The sequence below is a fragment of the Malania oleifera genome, chromosome 4, assembly GCF_029873635.1.
Source record: "Malania oleifera isolate guangnan ecotype guangnan chromosome 4, ASM2987363v1, whole genome shotgun sequence".
Taxonomy (NCBI): domain Eukaryota; kingdom Viridiplantae; phylum Streptophyta; class Magnoliopsida; order Santalales; family Ximeniaceae; genus Malania; species Malania oleifera.
Window position 1 is genome coordinate 118968554 of NC_080420.1, and position 25845 is coordinate 118994398.

Genomic DNA, 25845 nt, shown 5'->3' on the forward strand with positions numbered 1-25845 from the left:
TTTGTTCAAATTCAAATAAAAAACTTAAAATTGAATTCATATAGGCAGTATGTATTTTTCTTATTGACCTTTTAAAAACTCGATGCTTAAATTTTTTTGAAAACTTATATAATCAAAGTGCTATGTCAGATACACACCCATGAGGATAAACATTCCCAAAAATAGGAAATATAACCCCAGAGTGGGGTCTGGTCTATAGGCTCATGGTATGGTTGAACGCTACCACTGCTTTTATTGTACACAAGACTACTACTACTAAATTAACAATGAGAAGTGCCGACATCTAAATCTCAAGTCATGTAAGAAAAATTTAAATCATAAAAGTTCATTACGAGCTTAATAATTGCAATATACTAGGCATTAGTTTTAGACAAAGCTACACATGTTTACAATTTAAATTTCCATTAAATTGCTCCCCGTATGCACACGCATCCACACACACACGCACACACCCACATATTCTGAAACGAACTTCTTACTATATCTCCTATCATATCTATAAAACCTTCCACCATGCATAAATTTAATTATCATTACCAAAATATAAATACTTCCTAGTATGGAAGTACTTTCAAAGATCTTGTTTGAGTTATACACAGATGTACGTAGAGTCCTCAACTTCATGATTAAGCATAATCATCCTGAAGATGATGCCTTTTTATTCTTAGATGAGGATCAGCATTGGGGAAAGGAGGAGGATATATGTCTAGATGTTATTAGGCTAATCTTAATATGAGAGAAAAATAATCTGCTAGGCTTCAAGGAATATGCTAATTATCAAATTATTAGGTAAGATATATGATATATATGGTTAATTAATGAGAAGATTAACTAAATAATGTGTTTTATTGGGTTTACTTATTCTCATTGATCTTCAGAATGACTTCTTCATTGCCAAGTTCAACAATTTGAATGATTACAATCAAATGTTAAAACTTGAAGGACCTTGGATGATTGCCAATCATTATATGATGATCCATAATAACATTTGAATTTTGACCAAAAGGTATCTTCTATTGATAGGGCAACTGTTTAGGTTTAATTGTCAACACTACCTATTGAATATTACGATAGGAAACTTTTGTTCCAAAATTTTATTTTTTGTTTAAAGAAGCTAGAAAAAAATATGCGCTCTTTTACCTTATTTAAGGTCTTTGCCTACTTGGTCTCTCTTGAAGCCTTACTCTCCAGTTACCAATTACCTTGTGACTCACTAAGCTCTCACACACCGAGGTGGTTTTGGTAGGTGCTCTCATATGCAGATTTCCCTTTTATTTTTGGTACCCTCTTGACTCTCATCCTCCCATCTCACCGTAAAAAAGGTGTTTCTTTCCTTCACTCATGCATGTTACATCTTCACCTTCACATTATAGTCCATAGCATTACACAGTCACAAAACTGAGACAAAACCAACACAAAATAATAATAAAAAGTGCGGCAATATTCTAGATCCACCTCCATGACTTGCCCAGTTCTAAAACATACACAAATCCATCAAAATCCAAGTTTGAAATTCACATGAAGCGTCACATGAGCTTTAATTTCAAAATATGGTCAAATAAGACTCCAATTTTGAAAATTAAGCCTTAATTGAATTTCAATATCTCAAATTGACCTCAATTGAGCATTAAATGCTTAAAATCGAACCTAAATAAAAGCCACATGCCACATTTTAAACTCAATTCAACCCCAAACCCTTACACTAAACAAAAAATTATGCTAAATGAACGAAATTGAAAACAAGACTCATACATCTCTCTCACATTACAACCCAAAATTCTTCCAGACCTATATAATACATTCAAATTCAAATATAACATTTCAAACATCACTCAATTTTACACATGCAAATTCATACATTGAACTAAATTTCACCCAATTTCACAAAAAAAATCCACATGCACCTACACATAATTGAAATTCATACAATAGTAGTATTACATTCCGCTTAATTTCACTTAATTTCATCTACGTCAAATTCAACTTTATTCATGTCTCACACATTTCACCTAGTAACACCCACATTTTTTGAGACTACACTCACATAACATCTCATTTCACTAATTGCGCACATATGCACTGACTTACTCTAAAAATGAGCAATGCAAAGGCTATCCTAGGTATAACAATTCTGTCGTGTAATAATTAGCTGAAAATGCCATATCGACTCCTCAGGGAATGCATATTTGTTTCAAACTCACGTAAAATAGAAAGAAGAAAATGAGAAAATAGTTTATCGAACATAGTTCAGATTCGATTTCTTGGGATTTTTGAGAATTTGTAATGAAATTAAAACAACGTGGGTCATAAACTAAAGACATAACATGCTTAAAGCCAACCAAACAATTCACTAGTTAAAGCTTCAAATAATAAATCAAGAGCAAGAACTTCATTAATCTGTTTCACACAAAGATAAATTAAACTCAAACTCCAACAATGGCTTAAAACTTAAACAATAGTTTAACAAAAATAAATCCAACAATAGTTTAACCAACAATAACCTCAACAAAAATAATTAAACTTACAATGACTTAAGAATAATAAACCAACTCAACACAAAAATAACTTGAGTAAAATAAATAGATCCACAATATCTAAAAATAAACTGAACTTAACAATGGTTCAACTAAATAAATAGACTAATCTTAACAATAAATAAACTCAAACAAAGTCTTAATAAAAATAACTAAACTTAAACTAAAAAAAATTCCAACAAGATGACCAAGATGACATTAAAGAAAATTAATAAACAAAAAAGTTCCAACAGCGCATTTAAAATGACATTAAAGTAAAATAATACAACTAAATAATAGTAAAGTATTTAAATTGAAATTAAAGTAAAAAAATACAACTAAATAGTAACAAGGGAAAGAGAGAGAATGAGAGAGAGATGAGAGAGAGTCGTGGGTTGGAGGAGTGAGCTTCAGCATATATATCATGGAGTTGGCAAAATCCTACTTGTTGGCCACAAGCTTTTTGCACTAATTACAGCATAAATTGCGCATGTCGAAATCCGTCATTTTATTAGTAGTAAAACCATGTATGTTGGATATTACAATGCAGGTTCACAATAAATTGCACATGAGGTAAGGGATATTGATGCAAGGCAATGACAACGTATAAATTATTTGAATTCACATTATCACTAAAATAACTTATCAAAGTTATTAAATAAAAAAATAGCATTCCAAAGATATAACTATAATATTTTTGGATCAAATTGTATAAAAAAAAAATTGAAATATCAACACATAAATCATGTGAGTAAAGTTTTGTAGTCATTACGCTCATTCTTAGAACTAAAATTATAAAGATCCCAATCTAATAAAAACCAATGGGAACATAATAGAAGGAGATTGAAATTTTGGAGACACTAGAAGAAAAATGTAAAATAAATGAAAAGAAAAATGGTAGCATGTAGAGGAATAAGTGAGAGAGTATTTGTTCATTACTCAGGAAGAAAAAGTAAAAAATAAAAAGAATCAACAACAAAAAGAAGAAGAAGGAGTGAGCAAATAGTTAGAGTACATACCTTCCATTGAAATCGTGTTTAGTTTCTGCTTGTGATGTCTTTATCCTTGCGTAAGCACATTTAAAAATATAATTAATAGAGGATTTGCATAACAAAAGACAATAGTCAGTATTCTTAAAAAATAATTGAATATGAATGCCTCAAGGCATAAAGATGAATATGTCACCAAAAAAATAAATAATTAATAAAACTGTTGTTTTTTGTCCCACATTGGTAGAATACTTCCACATTAGTATAAAATGTTGTTTTGAATTTTTTATATTATTTGTCCCACATTGGAGAGAAGTGTTTTTTAGACTTGAAGTTGAAGTTATATAAAGAGTTCAACTCTTCATTTGTAAAACACACCTCAAAGTTGTACTTTGTCAAGAAGTAGTGGATTGATCATCGGCGCCCGAGGACGTAGGTAATTCTATACCGAACCTCGTAAATTTCTTGTCTTGTTCTTTTTATTGCTTTATTATTAGTTTCCACATTACTTTAATTTCTTATATATTCAATAGCAATAGTTATAGTATTGGTGTTTGGCACAAGTGGGGTGCCCGACACAACAATTGGCATCAGAGCTAGGTTGAATAGTGTTGATACGGAGGTGTTCCTCTGTTAGGATCCTTGATTCCACGTTTGATGCCTAAGAAAGACCTTATCTAAACGAGTGCTCAGAGACAATTGCGGCTCAGTCGCTCCCTGGAGGTCGGCTAAGTCAAAGTGAAATTTTATAGGATAAAATAGAGTAGACACAGTTGGTATGTACTATTCATCCTAGGCTTTTGCTTTGTTGGTTGCTATTGAATATATAGAAGATGGTAGAAACTAGTGCAGTAGTAGAAGAAACTCTGTCCACACGAACTCCAACCCTTTCGGCTTCGACATCATCATCGAAGACGATTGCTAATGCTCAGTTTGAGGTGGAGAAATTTGATGGTACCAATAATTTTGGTATGTGGCAATGTAAGGTGATGGACATCTTGTATCAACAAGAACTAGAATTGCTTTGGATGATAAATCGGTAGATATGGGTGATAGAGATTGGGAAAAGATCAATCATCAGACATGTGGTACGATTCGTCTGTGTCTTGCCAAAAATCAGAAATATTGTGTTATGAGGGAGACATCTGCAAAGAAATTGTGGAAGACATTGGAAGATACATTTATGACCAAGAGTCTGGAAAATCGGCTCTATTTGAAAAAGAAATTGTTTCGCTTCCAGTATCAACCAGGTATTTTGATTAATGATCACATAAATGCTTTCAATAAAATTTTGGCCAATTTGTTAAATTTGGATGAAAAGGTGAAAGATGAGGATAAAGTCATATTGTTACTGAATTCTCTCCCTGATGAGTATGAACATTTGACCACCACTTTATTGTATGAGAAAGATAAAGTTACTTATGACGCTGTTTGTACTGCATTGATTAGTACTGAAGGCAGAAAGAAGGATCAGAGGGTCCATAAGGAAACAACAGAAACACTAACAATAAGGGGACGTTCTCAGAGTTGTATGTCTGGAAGGAAGAGTAAATCTCATGGGAGGAGTAAATCTCGTGGGAGACCTACTAAAGATGAATGCGCCTTTTGTCGTGAGAGAGGGCATTGGAAGAAAGATTGCCCTAAATTATAGCAGAAGAATAAGGGCAAAGCACATTCTAATGCCAATATAGCCAATGATGATGGAAGTGAGTCAGATTTTTCTCTTGTTGGAACATCTTCATCACATTATTTTGGTGAGTGGATTTTGGATTCTGGTTGTTCCTATCACATGTGTCCTAATAGGGAATGGTTTTCTAATTTTGAAGAATTAGATGGTGGGGTTGTTTTTATGGGAAATGATAATACTTGTAAAACAACTGGAATATGATCAATACAGTTAAAATGTCAAGATGGAACTATTAAGACCTTGACTGATGTTAGGTATGTTCCAAGCCTAAAGAAGAATCTGATTTCATTGGATGCCTTAGAATCAAAAGGGTTCATTATCACTTTGAAAGATGGAACCTTAAAGATTAAATCAGGTGCGCTGGTAGTGATGAAAGGAATAAGAAAAAATAACTTGTATTATTTACAAGATAGTACAGTTATTGGCTCAGCAGCTGTTGTTTCTGAAAAAGATGCAGGTTCAGATACAATTAAGTTATGACATATGCGATTAGCACATGCAGGAGAAAAATATTTGCAACAATTAGCTAAACGAGGTTTGTTAAAGGGTGCAAAGGTGTGCAAACTTGAATTTTGTGAGCATTGCATTCTGGGAAAACAAACTAAAGTGAAAACAATCCACCAGACTGAAGGTATTTTAGACTACATCCATACAGATGTATGGGGGTCCACAAAAACGGCTTCGTTGGGTGGTATGCATTATTTTGTTACTTTTGTTGATGATTTTTCTAGAAGAGTTTGGGTGTATTCTATGAAGCATAAAAATGAAGTGTGTGATATTTTCCTTAAGTGGAAAAAATTAGTTGAAAATCAAACTGGCAAAAAGATTAAACGGCTCAGATCAGATAATGGTGGTGAATACACGAGTAACCCATTTGTGAAGGTATGTCAGGATGAAGGTATTGCTCGACACTTCACAGTTCGAAATACATCACAACAGAATGGGGTGGCAGAGTGCATGAATCGGACTTTGCTGGAGAAAGTTCGATGTATGTTATCTAATGCTGGGTTAGACAAAAGGTTTTGAGTTGAAGCTATTAGATATACGTGTCATCTCATCAATTATCTACCATCATCTGCAATAGGGGGAAAAACACCTTATGAGGTATGGTATGGAAAGCCTCCTAGTGATTATGATTCTTTACATGTATTTGGTACTATAACTTATTATCATGTTAAAGAATCTAAGTTGGATCTAAGAGCCAAGAAAGCAATATTCTTGGGGATAAGTGCAAGAGTCAAAGGATACCGTCTTTGGTGTCTAGAGATGAAAAAAATGATTTTAAGTAAAGATGTAACTTTTGTTGAACTTGCGATGATGAAGAAAACAATACGCAAGGAGTCACGAGTTGAAGTGAAGACCAATGGTACTCAACAACAGGTGGAGGTTGAGATAATTTTGGGAAACCCAGTGAGAAATGAGACTACACAAGGTAACTCTCCAGTTACGGTGGGGAATAGTGTACAAGAAGAGGAGATTTCAATTCGAGAATCTTCACAGCAACAAGAATCAATTGTTTCTCAAAGGCCAAGACGAGAAATTCGAAAACCTGCTCGGTATACTGATATGGTGGCGTATGCACTTCCAGTTGTCGATGATAATGTTCCTTACACTTTCAAAGAAGCAATGAGGAACTCTAAATCAGACAAGTGGAAAAAAGCAATGGATGAAGAAATACAGTCTCTTCATCAGAATCAGACTTGGGAGCTAGCCTAGCTGCCCAAGGGTAAGAAAGCAATTGGTTGTAAATGGGTTTATATAAAGAAAGAAGGATTTCCATATGCAAATAATGTTTGATTCAAAGCTAGATAGGTAGCTAAGGGTTACGCACAGAAGGAAGGCATTGATTATAATGAGGTATTTTCTCCATTTGTTAAACATTCTTCAATTCGAATTTTGTTGGCTTTGGTAGCACAATTTGATCTTGAACTAGTTCAACTCGATATAAAAACTGCATTTTTACATGGTGATTTGGAAGAGGAAATCTATATGACTCAGCCAAATGGATTTCAGGTTGCTGGAAAAGAAAATTGGGTATGTAAACTGGGTAAATCGTTGTATGGTTTAAAACAGTCTCCAAGACAGTGGTACAAACGATTTCATCAGTTTATGATGGGTCAGAAATACATCATAAATAAATATGATCATTGTATTTATTTTCGCAGACTACAAAATGGATCTTTTATATATTTACTCTTGTATGTTGATGATATGTTGATAGCTTTAAAGAATAGGGAAGAAATCAATCAGTTGAAAAGTCAGTTAAATCAAGAGTTTGAGATGAAAGATCTTGGTGAAGCAAAGAAGATACTTGGCATGGAGATTCGCAGAGACAGAATAAGAGGAAGAGTTAGTTTGTCTCAGAAATAGTGTTTGAAGAAGGTAGTACAGAGTTTTGGCATGTCTGAGCAGTCAAAACTAATAAGCACTCCTCTTGCTCCTCATTTCAAACTTAGTGCTGCTTTATCTCCTAAATCAGATGAGGAACGTAAATATATGTCACAGGTTCCTTATTCAAGTGCTCTTGGTAGTCTGATGTATGCAATGGTTTGTACTAGACCTGATATTTCACAAGCTGTTAGTATGGTGAGCAGGTATATGCATGATCCGGGTAAAGGGCATTGGCAAGCTGTGAAATGGATTTTGAGATATATTATGAATACAATTGATATTGGTATAGTATTTGAGAAAAATAATTCCATTGATCAACGCGTTGTTGGATATGTGGATTCAGATTTTGCAGGTGATTTGGATAAACGTCGATTAACTACTAGATATATTTTTACATTTGCTAATGGTCCAGTGAGTTGGAGGTCTACCTTATAGTCTACCATTACTTTGTCTACAACAGAAGCAGAGTACATGGCAGCTTCAGAGGCTGTTAAGGAAGCTATTTGGTTGAGGGGTTTACTTGAAGATTTGGGAGTTGTTCAGAAGCACATGGTTGTATTCTGTGATAGCCAGAGTGCTATTCACTTGGCAAAGAACTAAGTCTACCATGCACGAACGAAGCACATCGACGTTCGGTTTCATTTTATGCGGGATATTATTGATGGAGGTAAGATACTTCTTCAAAAGATTACTATAACTGAAAATCCCGCAAATATGTTGACCAAGATTGTGACAACAATCAAGTTCAAACATTGTTTTGACTTGATCAATATCTTGCAAATCTGAATATTTTTAGAAGGCACTGATGATGTGGAACTCTAGAAAATGTTGGTGACTGAAAAATTTATTGAATTTATTATCAAGGTGGAGATTTGTTGTTTTTTGTCCCACATTGGTAGAATACTTCCACATTAGTATAAAATGTTGTTTTGAATTTTTTATATTATTTGTCCCACATTGGAGAGAAGTGTTTTTTAGATTTGAAGTTGAAGCTATATAAAGAGCTCAACTCTTCATTTGTAAAACACACCTCAAAGTTATACTTTGTCAAGAAGTAGTGGATTGATCATCGGCGCCCAAGAACGTAGGTAATTCTATACCGAACCTCGTAAATTTCTTGTCTTGTTCTTTTTATTGTTTTATTATTAGTTTCTGCATTATTTTAATTTCTTATATATTCAATAGCAATAGTTATAGTATTGGTGTTTGGCACAAGTGGGGTGCCCGACACAACAAAAACAATAATCAATACTTGATTTACTTAAAGATCTATTTCAAATCTTAATTTTTCTGTAGACCTACTTTTTTCATTTCAAATGGGGCTTGCTTGACGAAGAGTAGTCACCATGTAGCCCAACTGCTAATAAGGAGAAGTAGAAAAATAGAGAAATGAAGAGCTTGAGAAATAGCAAAGGGTAAAGATTTGTAGGGGGGAGTTGAAAGGCATGATGCTATGTATTAGATGGCTAGTGGAATCTGATGAGGCATAGACATCGCAAGTGAAAGACGAGGATATGAGGCATTCCAATTTAGGATTTGGGACATAGGGGGAATTTCTATTTTGAATTAATACATCATGAAGGGTATTTGAAATTTTAATTTTTTGTCACTTAGGGACTACCAAATTTCAAATTTATGATTATCGCCCGATAATCAAGAGAAAGTCTAGTTTGCAACCCGATAATAAAGGAGATCTAAGCGTAGTTAATATTTTTACTAGTATTTTTATTTGCTATTAGTGCATTTATTTAATTTCTTTTCTTTTATTTCAAGTTTCTTAAGATCCTTCCCACACTCAAATCTTCATCATGTTCATTTTTCCTATTTAAATATTTTTACTCATTTTGTAATTTCTATTCTAGAACTCTATTTTTTTTTAAGGATTATATAAGGCTTCAATCATTTCATCATTGTTGTATGGTTAGGTTCAATTTTCTTAATTTTCCCTTTTCATTACTATTCAATATTAATCTTCTTTTTATTATAGTGATGGGTGTTGAGAAAGTACATACTTTAATTTGTCACAAGTCTACAGATTGTAGAGATTGAGATTGCATTAATATTAGAGAAATAACTTTTCACCTAGAAATGAAGCAGTGATGAAGTCAATAGCCAACTAATAATGCCTACAAATGTTTATATCATTGGACTTGGGAAATATATTGGTTAAGCCAAAACATAAAACTGGAATTGAAAAGCTTTAGGCGAATTTGTGACCAAAGGAAACAAGGTCTTTTTAAACCCTTCTTGAGAGAACTAAAAAGAAAAAAAAGAAAAATCTTTTTTGAAGCTTTTTGGGTTGGAAGAAGTTTCTTAGAGACGAAATTCTAGGAGCTTTGGTTAGGTGAAAATAACAAAAACACAAATATGGAGATTGTTAGGAGGCTAAGACAGGGTGGTCCTCTATCACCTTTACTTTTTATTATTGTGATGGAGATCCTTAGCCAAATGATCAGTGGAGCTATGTTAGGCGGAAGATGCAGTGTGTATTTGGGGAGAAAATAGGCCTATAAGGTCGAAGGAATCGTTGTGGTGTTCGCGTGGGCATCGATTCAAGAGCATGACCAGAAGAACTACGTTGATTTGTGCTTCTCTCAAATGGAACTCGCTTGTTTGCCACGCTGATTTTCTTAGTCCGTAAGTTGAATTCTCTATAATTTTCATAGACCTTTGATTGCTTAGAAAGTTGAATGAAAAATTTTAGACCTACGTGTTTTGTCCTTGTAGTTTGTTGAGTAATGAAAAAGTAAGCAAATGTATGAGGCATGGTCATGTGGGAAAGTTGTAACACTGAAATTTTTGTTTTGTGCTCATTTCGAGCATTTCTCGGTAGCCCAAACAGTTGTACGATCCTTATGCTCAATTTCTGTTTTTTTTTTTTTTTTTGTTATGCTCAATTTCTCTGTAGCCAAACAGTTGTAGGATGATGATATTTGAGAGACACCTTAAATTTAAATTTGTGTGGATTTGGATAGAATACAACATAATCTTTATTGAAATTTGTTCAAATTCAAATCAAAAACTTAAAATCGAATTCGTAAAGGCAATATGTATTTTTCTTATTGAACTTTTATAAAACTCTACGCTTAAATTTTTTTGAAAACTTAAAAGTGCTACGCTAGATACGCATCCACGAGGATGAACATTCCCAAAAATAGGAAATATAACCGAAGAGGTGGGTCTGGTCTGCAGGCTCGTGGTATGGTTGAATGCTACCACTACTTTTATTGCACACAAGACTACTACTACTAAATTAATAGTGAGGAGCGCCGGCATCTAAAACTCAATTCATGTAAGAAAAATTTAAATCATAAAAGTTCCTTACAAGCTTAATAATTGCAATTTACTAGGCATTAGTTTTAGACAAAGTTACACATGTTTTACAATTTAAATTTCCATTAAATTGCTCCCCCTATGCGTGCGCATCCACACACACACACACATATTCTAAAACGAACTTTTTACTATATCTCCTATCATATCTATAAAACCTTCCAACATGCATGAGTTTAATTATCATTACCAAAATATAAATACATCCTAGTGTGGAAGTGCTTTCAAAGATGTTGTTTGAGGTATACACAGATGTACGCAGAGTCCTCAACGACATGATTAAGCATAATCATCAGGAAGATGATGCCTTTTTCTTCTTAGATGGGGATGAGGATTAGGGAAAGGATGATATATGTTTGGATGTTATTAGGCTAATCTTAATATGAGAGAAAAATAATCTGCTAGGCTTGGAGGAATATGCTAATTATCAAATTAATAGGTAAGATATATGATATATATGGTTAATTAATGAGGAGATTAACTAAATAATGTGCTTTATAAGGTTTATTTATTCTCATTAATTTTCATATTGACTTCTTAATTGCCAAGTTTAACAATTTGAATGATTACAATAAAATGTGAAAACTTCAAGGACCTTGGATTGTTGCCGATCATTACATGATGATCCACAATAACATTAGAATTTTGACCGAAAGGTATCTTCTATTGATAGGGCAACTGTTTGGGTTTAATTGTCAAAACTACCTATTGAATATTACGATAGGAAGTTTTCGTTCCAAAATTTTATTTTTTGTTTAAAGAAGCAAGCAAAAAATATGTGCTCTTTTGCCTTATTTATGGTCTTTGTGTATTTGGTCTCTCTTGAAGCCTTACTCTCCAGTTACTAATTACCTCGTGACTCACTAAGCTCTCACACACCGAGCTTTAATTTCAAAATATGGTCAAATAAGACTCCAATTTTCAAAATTAAGGCTTAATTGAATTTCAATATCTCAAATTGACCTCAATTGAGCATTGAATCCTTAAAATCAAACCTAAATAAAAGCCACATGTCACATTTTAAACTCAATTCAACCCCAAACTCTTACACTAAACAAAAATTTATGCTAAATGAACAAAATTGAAAACAAGACTCACACATCTCTCTCACATTACAACCCAAAATTCTTCCAGACCTATACAATACATTCAAATTCAAATATACCATTTCAAACATCACTCAATTTTACACATGCAAATTCATACATTGAACTAAATTTCACCAAAAAAAATTTCACATGTACCTATACATAATTGAAATTCGTACAATAATAGTTTTACATGCCGCTTAATTTCGCTTAATTTCACCAGCATCAAATTCAACGGTATTCATGTCTCACACATTTCACCCAGCAACACCCACATTTTTTGAGTGTACACTCACATAGGGAGAGATGAGAGAGAGCCGTAGGTTGGAGGAGTGAGCTTCAGCAGCAACAGCCTCTTTTTCACTTTTTATTTCCCCCCTTTACGGCCACCTGCCCAGCGCATGGCTCCCTCATCACGTGAATGGCCTAGCTTCCCTGTTTTGGGCCCAGCGCGCGAACACCCCAGCTTCCAATAGTATGGCCCATCTCCTTCCTTCAATGCTCAAAGCCCAGCCTCCCTTTTCATGCACGTGCTCCACGGCCTCCTAAAACTCCAGTGCCCAGCCCATTAAATGTCCATCACAGCAGCCCTGTTGCGTGCATGGCACGGCCACGTGCATGCGTGGGCTTCCTTCACGGATCCAACACGTGTAGACTCCCCAAAGGCCACTCCTGCCCAGCCCACGTTGCATGCACGGGACACTTCCTCTTCTTTGGGCTTTCCCATGGGCTCCAGCTTCAATTTAAGTACATGGCTTCTTTGTATGAAGCTCACGGCCCAGCATTCAAATTGCATGTACACAGCCCAGCGTTCATGGCCCTCAAGCAGCTCACCTCCTAATTTCGGCCTTCTCTCAAATTATGCATGGCTACCAAATTTCCAACGCACAGCTCCTGTTGAAATCCACGGGGTTGTACATTGAGTGCATGGCCTGGCTACTCTCACGCGCGAACCATGTACATTTTAGTTTCGATTTTAATTTTCGAAAATCTTCCTGCAATAATAAAACATGAATATACGTAAGTTTACGGTAAAAATAGGATAATTATATTAATATTGTTGAATGAGCTCAATGAATAAAATAGTGGACATAATTAAGTACTTAATTAAAATGATAACACTTAATTAATGCATTAAAATACTTCATTACGCAACCTTGATGCATAATCATGTAATAAATATACATGCACACACCTAATTAAACACGAGAAATTATACAAGGGATCTACCTTTCCACGTGTCCTTGTGTCTATTTTCTAAATTATACAGGGGGAGGTCCTCTTTATAATTTCCCCTCTATTGGTTCATTAGTGTCATTGTATTTTTTATTTCTAGTTTTATCATCACTTCAACAACTATTACTCAAGACATTTAGTATTGTACCGAATAAAGTGTGTTTTGAACATAAAAATGATGAGAAAATGATTAAAGAAGTTGGCTAAACAAGAGGAAGAATTTTGAGAGACCATTAATAAAACATATGTAATATAAAAATTATAGACCTTTCTAGATTGCAACATATATATCATGGAGTTGGCAAAATCCTACTAGTTGGCCACAAGCTTTTTGCACTAATTACAGCTTTTATTGTTGAGAATTGTACTTATGAGTTTGTCTCACATTGAAAAATTGGAGTGGATGATGGGTGCTTATATACATGATTAGACTTAAGACCCAATAGACTTAAACTTTTGGGTCAAGTTGGTGTTCACCCATGTGTATCAAGCCCACCCATAGGCTCCTCCGGTCCTAACAAGTGGTATTAGAGCCGACGGTTCGTAATTCTGGGTGAGCGACATCATAAAAGTCGAGACATGAAGTTAATTCTCCTAACGTGCTAACAGTTGGAGGACCAAGTGTGTGACCGAAGCTAATAAGGATCATTTAGCTTAGGAATGAATCCGAATAGGGTCAAGACATGAGAGGTAGGATTGGTTCGGAAGCACATGGAATGCAATCTGAGACACGTAAGACGCTAGTGGTATGGCTCACTTGAGCAACAGTTGGGGAATTGAGTTTACTCCCAAAATAGAGACAGTTTCCATTTTAGGGGGAGTATCTGGAACTCACAAGTGAAAGGGAGATTGTTGAGAATTTCACTTGTGAGCTTGTCCCACATTGGAAAATTAGAGTGGATGATGGGTGCTTATATATATGGTTGGACCCAAGACCCAATAGGCTTATGTGAATTCACACTATCACTCAACATATGCAAATCATAAATAAAGTTCTCTCATTTTAACTTGTATTCCCATATGCCTCTGAGATGAAATATGTCCTATTTGATATGAAAAAGTTATATCTTGTCAATTGAAATACTTATTAAGTTGGAAAAACTCACATTAAAAAACTAGAACATGAATGCATTTTTCAATACAACTTATCAAATTTATTAAACAAAAAAAAAAAATAGCACTCCAAAAATATAACTAAAATTTTTTTGGATCAAATTGGATAAAAAAAAATTGAGATATCAACACATAAATCATGTGAGTAAAGTTTTGCAACCATTATGCTCATTCTTAGAACTAAAATTATAAAGATCCCAATCTACTAAAAACTAATAGGAACATAACAGAAGGAGATTGAAATTTTGAGACATTGGAAAAAAAAATGAAAAATAAAAGAAAAGAAAAATGGTAGCATGTAGAGGAAAAAGTGAGAGAGTATTTGTTCATTACTCAGCAAGAAAAAGTAAAAAATAAAAATAAAATCAACAACAAAAAGAAGAAGAAGAAGTGAGCAAAATAGTTAAGAGTACGTACCTTCCATTGAAATCGTGTTTAGTTTCTGCTTGTGATGTCTTCATTCTTTTCTAAGCACATTTAAAAATATAATTAATAGAGGATCTGCATAACAAAAGATAGTAGTTAGTATTCTTAATAAACAATTGAATATGAATGCCTCAAGGCAAAAAGATGACTATGTTACCAAAAAAATAAATAACTAATAGAACAATAATTGATACTTGATTGACTTAAAGATCTATGTCAAATCTTAATTTTTCTGTAAACCTACTTTATGTCATTTCAAATGGGGCTTGCTTGACGAAGAGTAGTCACCATATAGCCCAACTGCTGATAAGGAGAAGTAGAAAAATAGAGAAATGAAGAGCTTGAGAAATAACAAAGGGTAAATATTTGTAGGGGGAGTTGAAAGGCATGATATTGTGTATTAGATGGCTAGTGGAATCTGAAGAGGCATAGACATCGCGAGTGAAAGACGGGGAGATGAGGCGTTCAAATTTAGGATTTTGGACATAGGGGGAATTTCTATTTTCAATTAATACATCATAAAGGGTATTTGAAATTTTAATTTTTTGTCACTTAGGGACTACGAAATTCTCCCATTTATGATTTTAGAAGTAGCTAGTTTAATTTTTATTTTTTAGTATAACTTTCCCCAACACATTATGAGTCTGTAACACTATCAATGTGTATAAAGAGGATAACCTATGTAACATTATTCGTGAAAAGAAGGGAAAAGTGATGAATAAAATACTTCTTCTCAAAAATATTTTGTTATATTCAATTTATAAGAATTCTTTAAACAAGGGATAATTAATCCTTTTAATTATGAATGGTATTGAACGCAATAACAAATGATATCAAATACTATAATTTTATGGATAATTAATATTTTTGATTACGAATGGTATCAAATGGTATAATGATATGTATCAAATTCTATAATGTTATGGGTAATTAATCTTTTTAATTATGAATAGTATTAAATGTTATAATGTTACTGGTAATTATAATTTTTAAATTAAATTAACTTCCGAGGTTCAGTATGAATTTAAAATTATTGGATCCAATATTTTAAGTACATTAATAGTAAAGAAAATAAAATAAAATAAATGGTGATTTTGATATTGCCGATAAGATCTCTTACACAATAATGTTCATTTTGATATTGCCAAAAATAGTCATAACATTAATTCCAATATCGGCAACATTGCGCCCATGTAAGAAAAATCATACTTTAATACCTTCCACATTACAGTATATAAAGGAACCTAAAGAACCTAGACAAACACACATCTTGGCTAATTAGACAACAAGTTATCTAACTTAGCTATAGAAAAAACATGAAGGTAGCCCTAGTCTCAACTCTCCTCTTCCTCTCAATACTTTTTTGTACTCTTGAGCAACGCAAGACTGCCGCTCATCCTACCACTGATGGTCTTGTAGATGACGTCGTCAACAAGGTGTGTGATGTTCTTGGGGGTGATAAAAAATTATGTCGTGATATTCTTGGTTCAATCGAAAAAGGCAATCTTACTGAAGCTATTGTTACGTTACTAGGTCGTGCAAAAACAATCGCCATGAAAATAGAAAGGGAGTTTAACAATACAGTGATGAAAGATTTGGACCCTGAGACGAAGAGGCACTTCTTCATTTGCCTAATTTGTTTCTCTGATGCAACCTTACAGATTGGATTCGCAACTGTGGCTGTGGTTCAGAGGAACTTCTTGGCTTTAGTCGGGTCGGTGATTGGGATAGTAAGGGATAGCATTTCTTGTTCAGACGAGTTGAAGAAGGTGCACATAGGTACTCATCAACCTAGTCCACCCCCGATGCAGCAGTCGTTGTCACAAGAGTTGTCGTTGGGCCCAAGCGAGGATAAAATTAAAGAATTCAGCACCATATGCCACATTATTAATATTTTGGCCTTCATCAATCATTCGACTTAAAATAATTCTACCATTTTAACATAGCTATGCAATCACAATAAGTTAAAGTTGGTAGAATCGATCTAATAGATTTATAATGAGCATTCTCAGCAATAGAAATTCGAACTTTTTGTTGTAATGTTCAAATTCAAACTATGAAGAATAAAAAATGTAATGGGATAGAAGATGAGCTGCCTTTAGGCTTCTAGCTCGTGTAATAAATGGATGCCGAATTAAAAACACAAATTTGTACTTTCGCTATTATTTATTTATTTATTTATTGTTTTAAAGTAGCTTTTTCTATCTCTATTTCATTTTGTTGTTTTTTTTTTTTTTCTTTTTCTTTTTGTATAACTCTTTCATTTTCTTTTCCTTGTCCACTTGATAAAAATTGTTCAAGCATGAGTTATACAAGTTACAATATGGTTCAAGCATTGTTACACAATTAATAGATAACGCACATATATCCACATTTGATGACCTAGTCTAAATTGGCTTCACTATTCAACAAATATTTAAAATTAATTATGCCCTTTTAATTTGCTTTCTTTACATTGCATGAGTGGAATAGCATGCAATCACTGATTATCACAAGTCTTATAAAATAAGTTGTTTCATCTGTTAGGGTTTGTGCGTGTTCTATTGGTTTGGATCAAGCAATAAGGTATCTCGTCACAATTAATTTGTTACTTCTCATATTTTCTTTCTTCAAATTATGCAATTGATGCCAATTTTTGTCAATTGACGAATTATGGAGATAGTATATTCTTAGTTATGAGGTTTAACCTTCATAGTTGAAGAGTTTTTTCTTTTTTATTTTATATTAATTTTTTTAATATGACCTTCCTCAGCACATCACGAGTTTTTAATATAACTTTATCCAACCCTGCCACTACTACCAAGGACAGAAGTCTCAACTAGTCAAGTTAATACTAAGAAAAGAATGATGAATATAATAATTCTTCCAAAAATCATTTCATTATATTTAATTTCTAGGAAATTTTAAGAAAAATTGAATTCCTTATTTTGTGGGATTCTCAATTAAATTTAAATTTTACTTTCTAAAATCAAGCAACAAATATATATCGCCCGATAATCAAGAGAAAGTCTAGTTTGCAACCCCAACAATAAAGGAGATCTAAGCATAGTTAATACTTTTACTAGTATTTTTATTTGCTATTAGTGCATTCATTTAATTTCTTTTCTTTTATTTCAAGTTTCTTAAGATCCTTCCCATACTCAAATCTTCATCATGTTCCTCATTTTTACTCAAATAATATTAGGCACTTAAACTTTTTTTTACTAAACATTCAAAGTCGGCCTTTTCTTTCTAACAATTTTTTATTTACAAAAGAGTTAATTTTTTTTAATAATAATAGCAATAAGTCCCTTTTTATTAATTAATTTAATCTTGATTGCAGAATAGAATCATTATCATATCTAATATAATATAAAACTATTCAATCTGTCTTAATTTTCTAAAACTTTAGCACATGAAATAAATTTACATTAAAATAATTATATATATATATATATATATATATATATATATATATATGTCTTCCTCACTCCTCTTGATCCAACTTTATTGGGCGTGGATAACACTCCTATGTATCCCTAGGTTCAATTTTCTTTATTTTTCCTTTTCATTATTATTAATCTTCTCTTTATAGTGATGGGTGTCGAGAAAGTACATACTTACTTTAATTTGTCACATGTCCCTGGACTGCTTGTTTTATTTTAGACTTTAAAAATGAATTTTTGAAAAAAATTCAAAAAATAAGGAAAGCCTGGACCTAGTTCAATCCGATTGAATCAATTTGTTTCCCCTGGACTGCTTGTTTTATTTTCGACTTTAAGATGAATTTTTTGAAAAAAATTCAAAAAATTAGGAAAATTAGGAAAAATCATAAAATTAAATAAAAATTCTTTGAGACATTTTTTACTTAGGAGATCAAAAAATATGAAAAATAAAATACCAAAAATAAATAAATTGAACAAAATTTCAAAAAAAAAAATCCCATAAAGTTATAAAAAAATCTTGAAAATTTTCAGAAAAATTCAAGGAAAATTTTTAGAAATTGAGAATGTTTTGTCCCTTAAGATTTTAAAAATGACACAAACCCTCCCTTAAGATTTTAAAAATGGCACAAACATTCCCTGACTTTTTCCAAAAGTGCACAAACCACTTCTTAAAAAACTTCTCTTTACGTAAAATACAAGAGAAGATTTGTGTATTTTTTACAAATTTTAAGGAAGATCCTTGGAAATTTTAGGGGAAGTCTTTGAAATTTTTAAAATTTCAGGGATGATTATTGTCTATTTACCAAATTTTAGAAAAGGTTAGTGTCTTTTGCCCATCAAACAAAAGAGATAGTACATCTGCGTTTTTAGGTGCAACGCAACATTGAAGATTGAACAATAATGATCCTTCTTCTTTATTTTTCTCTCCTTCAGCTTTTTTTTTTTATATATTTAATTAGATGTTCATATTGAACTTAAATTAAACAAAATAGATAGTGCATTGCCATTTCATACTCCTTTATATATCTCATGATTTGACCTAAAATCTCAAAAGACTAAAATGTTCTAAAAATAAAAACCCTTTCTACAAACGTAAGAGTGTAGTTTAGAAGAAAGCTACTCTTTCTCTAAGGGAGGGGGGGGGGGGGGGGGGAGAGAGAGAGAGAGAATTACTATAAAAGAAAAGGTAATTTTTGTGAATATCTAAAAAAATAATTATTGTGTTTGGAAAGATATATGCAGAGACAAATATTTATTTATAAAAGATAGCTTTTTATAAAGAAAATTTCAAATGTTTGACTCAAAAAGCTAAAAGTTTTCTTTTAAATGTGACATTTCCAAAAGTTGAAGAAATATTTCACCTATCTCAGTTTGGCCATCTACCACTTATCTACGAAAAATTTATAATTTTTTAATTATTTCTTTTCCTAAGGTTCTGTATAGAATTTAAAAATATATTAAGAAAAAGAAAAAAAAATATGAAGAAATATACTTTTTCATGTTGTCAAGGAAAATGAGAATATACATATTAAATCATTGAATAAAATTTTAATTTTATGCATCATTGATCTTTAATATTTCTTAATTTTTAATCATATTACAACATATTTTTATTTTTAGCAATATTTAGTATAGAAAGAAAAGATAATAGAAAATGAATTCCCTTCTTATTTTCCTTCCCTTTTCTTTGTCCAATCAAAATCCTTGATTTAAAAAAACCCTAATGTTCATTGAAGTTGCAATTATGATTGATTGGTCACCCAAATTCACTAATATAGTATTTGAGAGTATAAATTTTAGAGATGGATTTGTATTTATATGGATTTGGAGAAAATGTAATACAAAAAATTATATTGATGTTCTTTTAAATTCATACAAATCCAAATACAAAATTCAAAACACTTATTTCTAAATACTATGTACTGAAGAGTAACAAATATTGAATCATTTTTCCTATATGGTTTTTTTTTCTCTATTTTTCTTAATCATTTCCTTATGAAACAAACATGTGTATTGATAAAAGTTGTGATGTAAATTATAGACAATGACTGATTAATTATTTAATTAATTTTTTTATTTATCCTTGTGAGTGCATGGTTAATTGAACGTTCATTCTGGATATAAAAAACATTAATAATAAAACAAAAAAAATCATCTCATAATTTCAAATTAAATCATAAGTTGGACTTGTAATTTTTGTTGTTGTAATTCATATTTTAAACATGTTATAACGACTTGTGACTTTGATGATCCCAAGGTCATGATTTTGATTCCCTATTAAAAGTTTGCCTCGGTGAATTCCTAAGGATGCGTCAATGGGCAGATGACTTTCACCCTTCCCCAGATTCGATACCACACCATAGTATCAAAAGTGGGCTGCGGGAGTGCCTCTCATGAGGTCAAGTGTTCAAACCCTTCTGGGCTTATTTCTGTCCCTGAACTCCTGAATTTACCCTCCCTTTGGAGTTGTAGGGTCAACTTCAAGGGGCGCAGGATTAGTCACGTGGACCGTAAAAACGGACACGTGGATGCCCGGTGTATAATCCAAAAAAAAAAGTGGAGCGATAGTGGTTGCAATTCCCGGGTTATCAAAGAAAAAAAAAAAAACAAAAAAACAAAACAAAACAAAACAAAACAATTGATTTCAATAAAATGAAAGAAGTCTGAGCAAAATTTTCGCAATTTTGAAAATGCCAACTGCATGCCTTCTAGTTTCAAATGCCACAAATTCCCATGTAATTTAAATATTTTTTAAAAATAGAGCTCAAACTTAATTTCAAAAATTCTAATAGCTTTTTGTTGGTAGCTTCTACCCTTTAAATTTTATATGTATTATAATTATTTTACAAGTTATTATGTTTCAAGATTTACCGTAGAAGATGGAGTTAAATTTTTAAAATTAGTTAATAAAATAGTAGTGATAAAAGGTAACATTCTACAATTTATTTAAAAAATAAATAGTCATGACCGTCAATTAGTCATGACTCTTGTCTTTACGATTTATTTTTAAACAAATAAGCATTTCTACATTTTTAAAAAATAATTTGTTGAAAATTCGACCACGTATCCGTAACAAATCTTCAAGATGCTAATTTTATGCTCTCTACTTCAATCAGTGCACGTCTCAAATTCTTTTGTTAATTTTAATGTTAAAAAGTGCTTTATTGACATGTGACAGAATGTTTAGAGGACCCTCAAAGTAATTCCTTGTTGCTAAAAGGACATACATATTCATTTCCTCATGTAGAATTTTTTCTATTAGAGGAGAAAAGCTAGATCTGCTGAAAATTAGGGGCCTTCTATAGTAATTCTCGCACTGAAATTTTAATCTAGAACAACAGCTTTGGACGAACTCTTCGGACTCCTCAAGCAGGCCGACAAATCCGGGAAGGCTGCCCGACCCCACGCACAGTTTTTGGGGTTAATTATGGGAATGATCTCAAGGGTAGCGGATTTGAACTCTCGATCATGCCACATATCAGATCCAAAGTTTGCCACTTAAGCAAACCCAAGTGGCAGAGCAATTTTTCATATAGTGACAAGCCCACATTCAATCAACTAAGCCTAAAGTAACCCAAAAAAAAAAAAAAACTAAGCCTAAAGTAACCCCCAGGGTGTGGTCCAAGTGGTAGTCAGGGGCGGCTTTGCCTTTAGGCCATTGAGGCACCCGCCTAGGGCCCCCAAATTTTTGGGGCCCCTTAATTTTTTTTTAATATAGTAATATACTTTTTAGGCCCCCAAAATTTTTTTAATTAAATAATATTAATATTATTTATTATGTTCTATTCTCATAATTGACTTTCTAACTAACAAATAAATGAAATTATATTTTAAAATATAAAATAAATACAATTTAATTCTTTTTTTTTTTCAAGTCTTATACTTCCTAACTAACAACTTTATTGTATTTCAAATTATCTATTACTCCTATCTCTCTCTCTTAGTCTCTCTAAAATTTTTTTTTCATCTCTCACACTCTCACACTCTCATCTCTTGGTCTCTCTATGATTTTTGCTTCAACTATTGTGTTCATCATTTTCGGGCCTCCGATTCTCTGTAATTTTCTTCAACTCTAATTTTGATTTCAATTTTGTATATTATTTTTCTATTATTTTCACTCTGAATTTTTTTTTTTCCTTAGATTTTGGAAGCTTTGAGGCTAGAGTACTGTATCCGGCAAGAATCCGATATCTCTAAAGTCTCGCTTGCCGATCGATTTGCAATAATAATAATAATTAGGTTATATTATTTCAATATACTATTTCTATAGATTTATTAAATTTATTTTTTTTGTTTACATAATTTGTCAATTTATAGTGTTAATTTTGAAATTTAACTATGTTAACGAGAAAATATGAATCCGGATATGAAAAACGAAGAAAAAAAAAATAAAAGAATTAGTGTCATCTCAAAAGGGAGCTCTTGATAAATTTATTTTTAGTTCTAAGTAAAATATAAATGAGCCCGCTCCAGTCCCCTTACGAAACTATGTCACAAGAAAGATTAAATGGATTGGCTATGTTATCGATAGAAAATGAAATACTTAAAAATCTTGAGTATAGAACTTTAATTAGTGATTTTGCATCTCAAAAAGTTAGAAAAATTAATTTTAAATAAAAATAAAAATTAAAAAAAAAATTAAAGGTCCTTGATTAAATCATTCGCCTAGGGCCCCATATTGTGAAGAGCCGGCGTTGGTAGTAGTGCGGGTTGTGGGAGTGCCTCTCTTGAGGTCAGGTGTTCAAACCCTCTCGGATTCGTTTTCGTCCCTAAACTCCTGAATTTACCCTCCATCAAAAGGCAAAAGATTAGTCACGTGTACCGTAAAACGAACATGTGAATGCCCGATGCGTAATCTAAAAAAAAACTAAGCCTAAAGTATACGAAGTCCCTAATCTTTTTATTGAGTACATTATAGATGTCCGTGCACTAACACAATTCACGGAATAGGCTAATCTTTTTATTGAGTACATTATAGATGTCCGTGCACTAACACTATTCACGGAATAGATTGCAGGTTTTCCAGTGTCCTGAGTCGAGTTAATTGCGGTTGAATCATTATTCCCAAGTATTTAAACAGCAACACTAACAAACTCCAATATTATCTATAATCCCTAAGAAGTCGGCTCACAAGAAATCTAAAATCAGTCACTGCCCCACAGTACGAAATTAACATGGTGATGAAGCCCTCCGCCATCATCCCAATTTTCTCCTTTCTCCTTCTCCTCGCCCTCCCTCTCTTGCCTCATCTCACCGTGGCCAATGAGGTGGGTGACGCCTGCACTGGAAACCCCTTCACGTCCCAGGTATGCGACAAACTCGCCAACCCCTTAACGTGCAAAGATTTTATGAACTCCATTCCCGTAGGGCAGAACGCCACTCTGAAGGACCTTGCCCGTATGGCACTGCGCAGCGTAACTGCTAATGCCACGCTGGTGAAAAACCATACCTCAGATCTGGTCTTGAAAGCCGCAACTAACCCAAAAATTCGGGCAGCGCTCATTGGCTGCTTAAAGAATTTCGTTGACGTTTTAATTCAGCTCGCCAAGGTGGCTTTGGCTGTCGAGAGTGAAAATTTTCTCAGAGCAATTGTGCCATTGTTGAGCGTGGTGAACGACATTATTGCGTGCGACCAGGGTTTCAATACCCCCGGAGGGACTTGTCCGGCGGCTTCGCTGCAGATTGCCGACCAGAATCAAAATTTAATCCTGCTGGTCACGACTATTTTGTCGATTTTCACTGGGTCCTTGCATTAGTTTGAACTTCATTTCTACTTTGGTTCAAGCTTACTTTGTGATGGGTACATGGATGGCGATGGAGTTTCCATGTTGTTAATCTGTCAGTCTTAACACGCCATAATAATAACAATAGTTTGTCGTTGTATGACTATTGTCACTTGTTTGGTGGGGATAGTATGGATGTTTTGATTGATATGCGAGACTGAAATAGAATGATATCATTGGAGTCTTGCCTGTTGAGAATTTTACTCCTCCAGTTGGGATGATTTTTTTTGCTGTTTTGTAAAACTATTGCAGGGTAGCTCGAGGGTTTTAGCATCCTCAGGAATTATCCTTTCTCGTCTTCAACATTCTTGCTTGAACTCCAGCTTTTGATAATTATATATCTTTTAACTTTGAGAAAATGAAATGGAATGATATTGCTAAGAATTTCACATGAAAGTTTGTCCAAAAATTGAATAGATGATACGTGATTACAAGTGTTGCGACATGGATGGGATAAATATGATGCACGGTGGAATAAATACAAAAAGTAAATGAAACACAATTAGAAAATGATAAATAGCAAGAACATACTACTAATATAATAATATAACTGCTGCTGTGTGATATATTTATACTTAGGAACTTCTGTTATACCATGAGATTTGTATATCATGATATATCCTCTCATAATAGGATTGTACAGCCCATAGGCTGGACTTACTTTGGTTGGCCTACTAGGTAAGTCAATTTGAATCTCTAACATTCGCCAATCTGTATCAATCTGGCCCACTACAATCACTCCGGACCATCGTACCTTTATCTCGTCTAACCGGCTACCTCAACCCAGCATGCTGAGGAGACTGCAATCTCTCCTCGTACGGTTAGACGGAATCTACATATTATTTAAGTTATGTGGTTGCACGTGTCTGAAACAACAACGGTACCGTACTCTGCTATATAAATATTTGTCTGTAATTTCCACAGGGAGCTGATTCTATGTAATACTATATATATATATATATATATATATATATATATATATATATATATATATCTTACTGTTTTAACATGATTTAAAAGCAACCATAACACTATAATTCTGTATTGTAAATAATGTAATATCTGAATAACATAACTGTAGCATCTTGATGCTATAACTATATATCTGACTGTATCATCTGTCTGTATTGACTGTCTGTAATATCTATAATATATGTATATAATATTTGTAATATCTTTTTGTACTATCTGTAATATCTGTATATAGTATCTGAAATATCTATTTGAGTATGATGGTTTAGAATCATATTACTCGGAATAATGCTATAAATCATACTTTCTACTAATAAACTATATATTTGGATATCTGTAAAATTTCACAATCAACATATTAAATTATAATAAACTCAGGCCACACAACTGAGTAATTAAAATCTCATGTTTCATTTCTATAATTCTATTGTAAAAATAATATTCATGATATCTTGGAAAAATAATCCGATCTGCATGCTTGTAAATACACATTCAAAATCTTCTGATATATATATATATATATATATATTAAAAATCTCCAACATAACATATTTCCCTTACTTAAATTCTAGAAAACCCCGACTGTACTATTACTCTTTACCCACAAGGTTCCCTGCTTAACATCCTGAACATAACATCCCCTAGAACAAAATATCGGTATTTCTTTGCGTACAACATTTCTTATAACTATATGGAAAACAAATATTGAATAAATTGCCTTACCCTAAAATTGAGATGAATTTCAAACCAACTCTACCAACGATCAGCTCCGGAAAACTTGCAAAGAACTTCATCAGGAGCGTCGTGGTGGCCTCAGAACTTTGATCTGGCGAAAAACGGAGCTGGGATCGAAGAGGGAAGGGGATGGGGGCATTTTAGAGAGAGATAA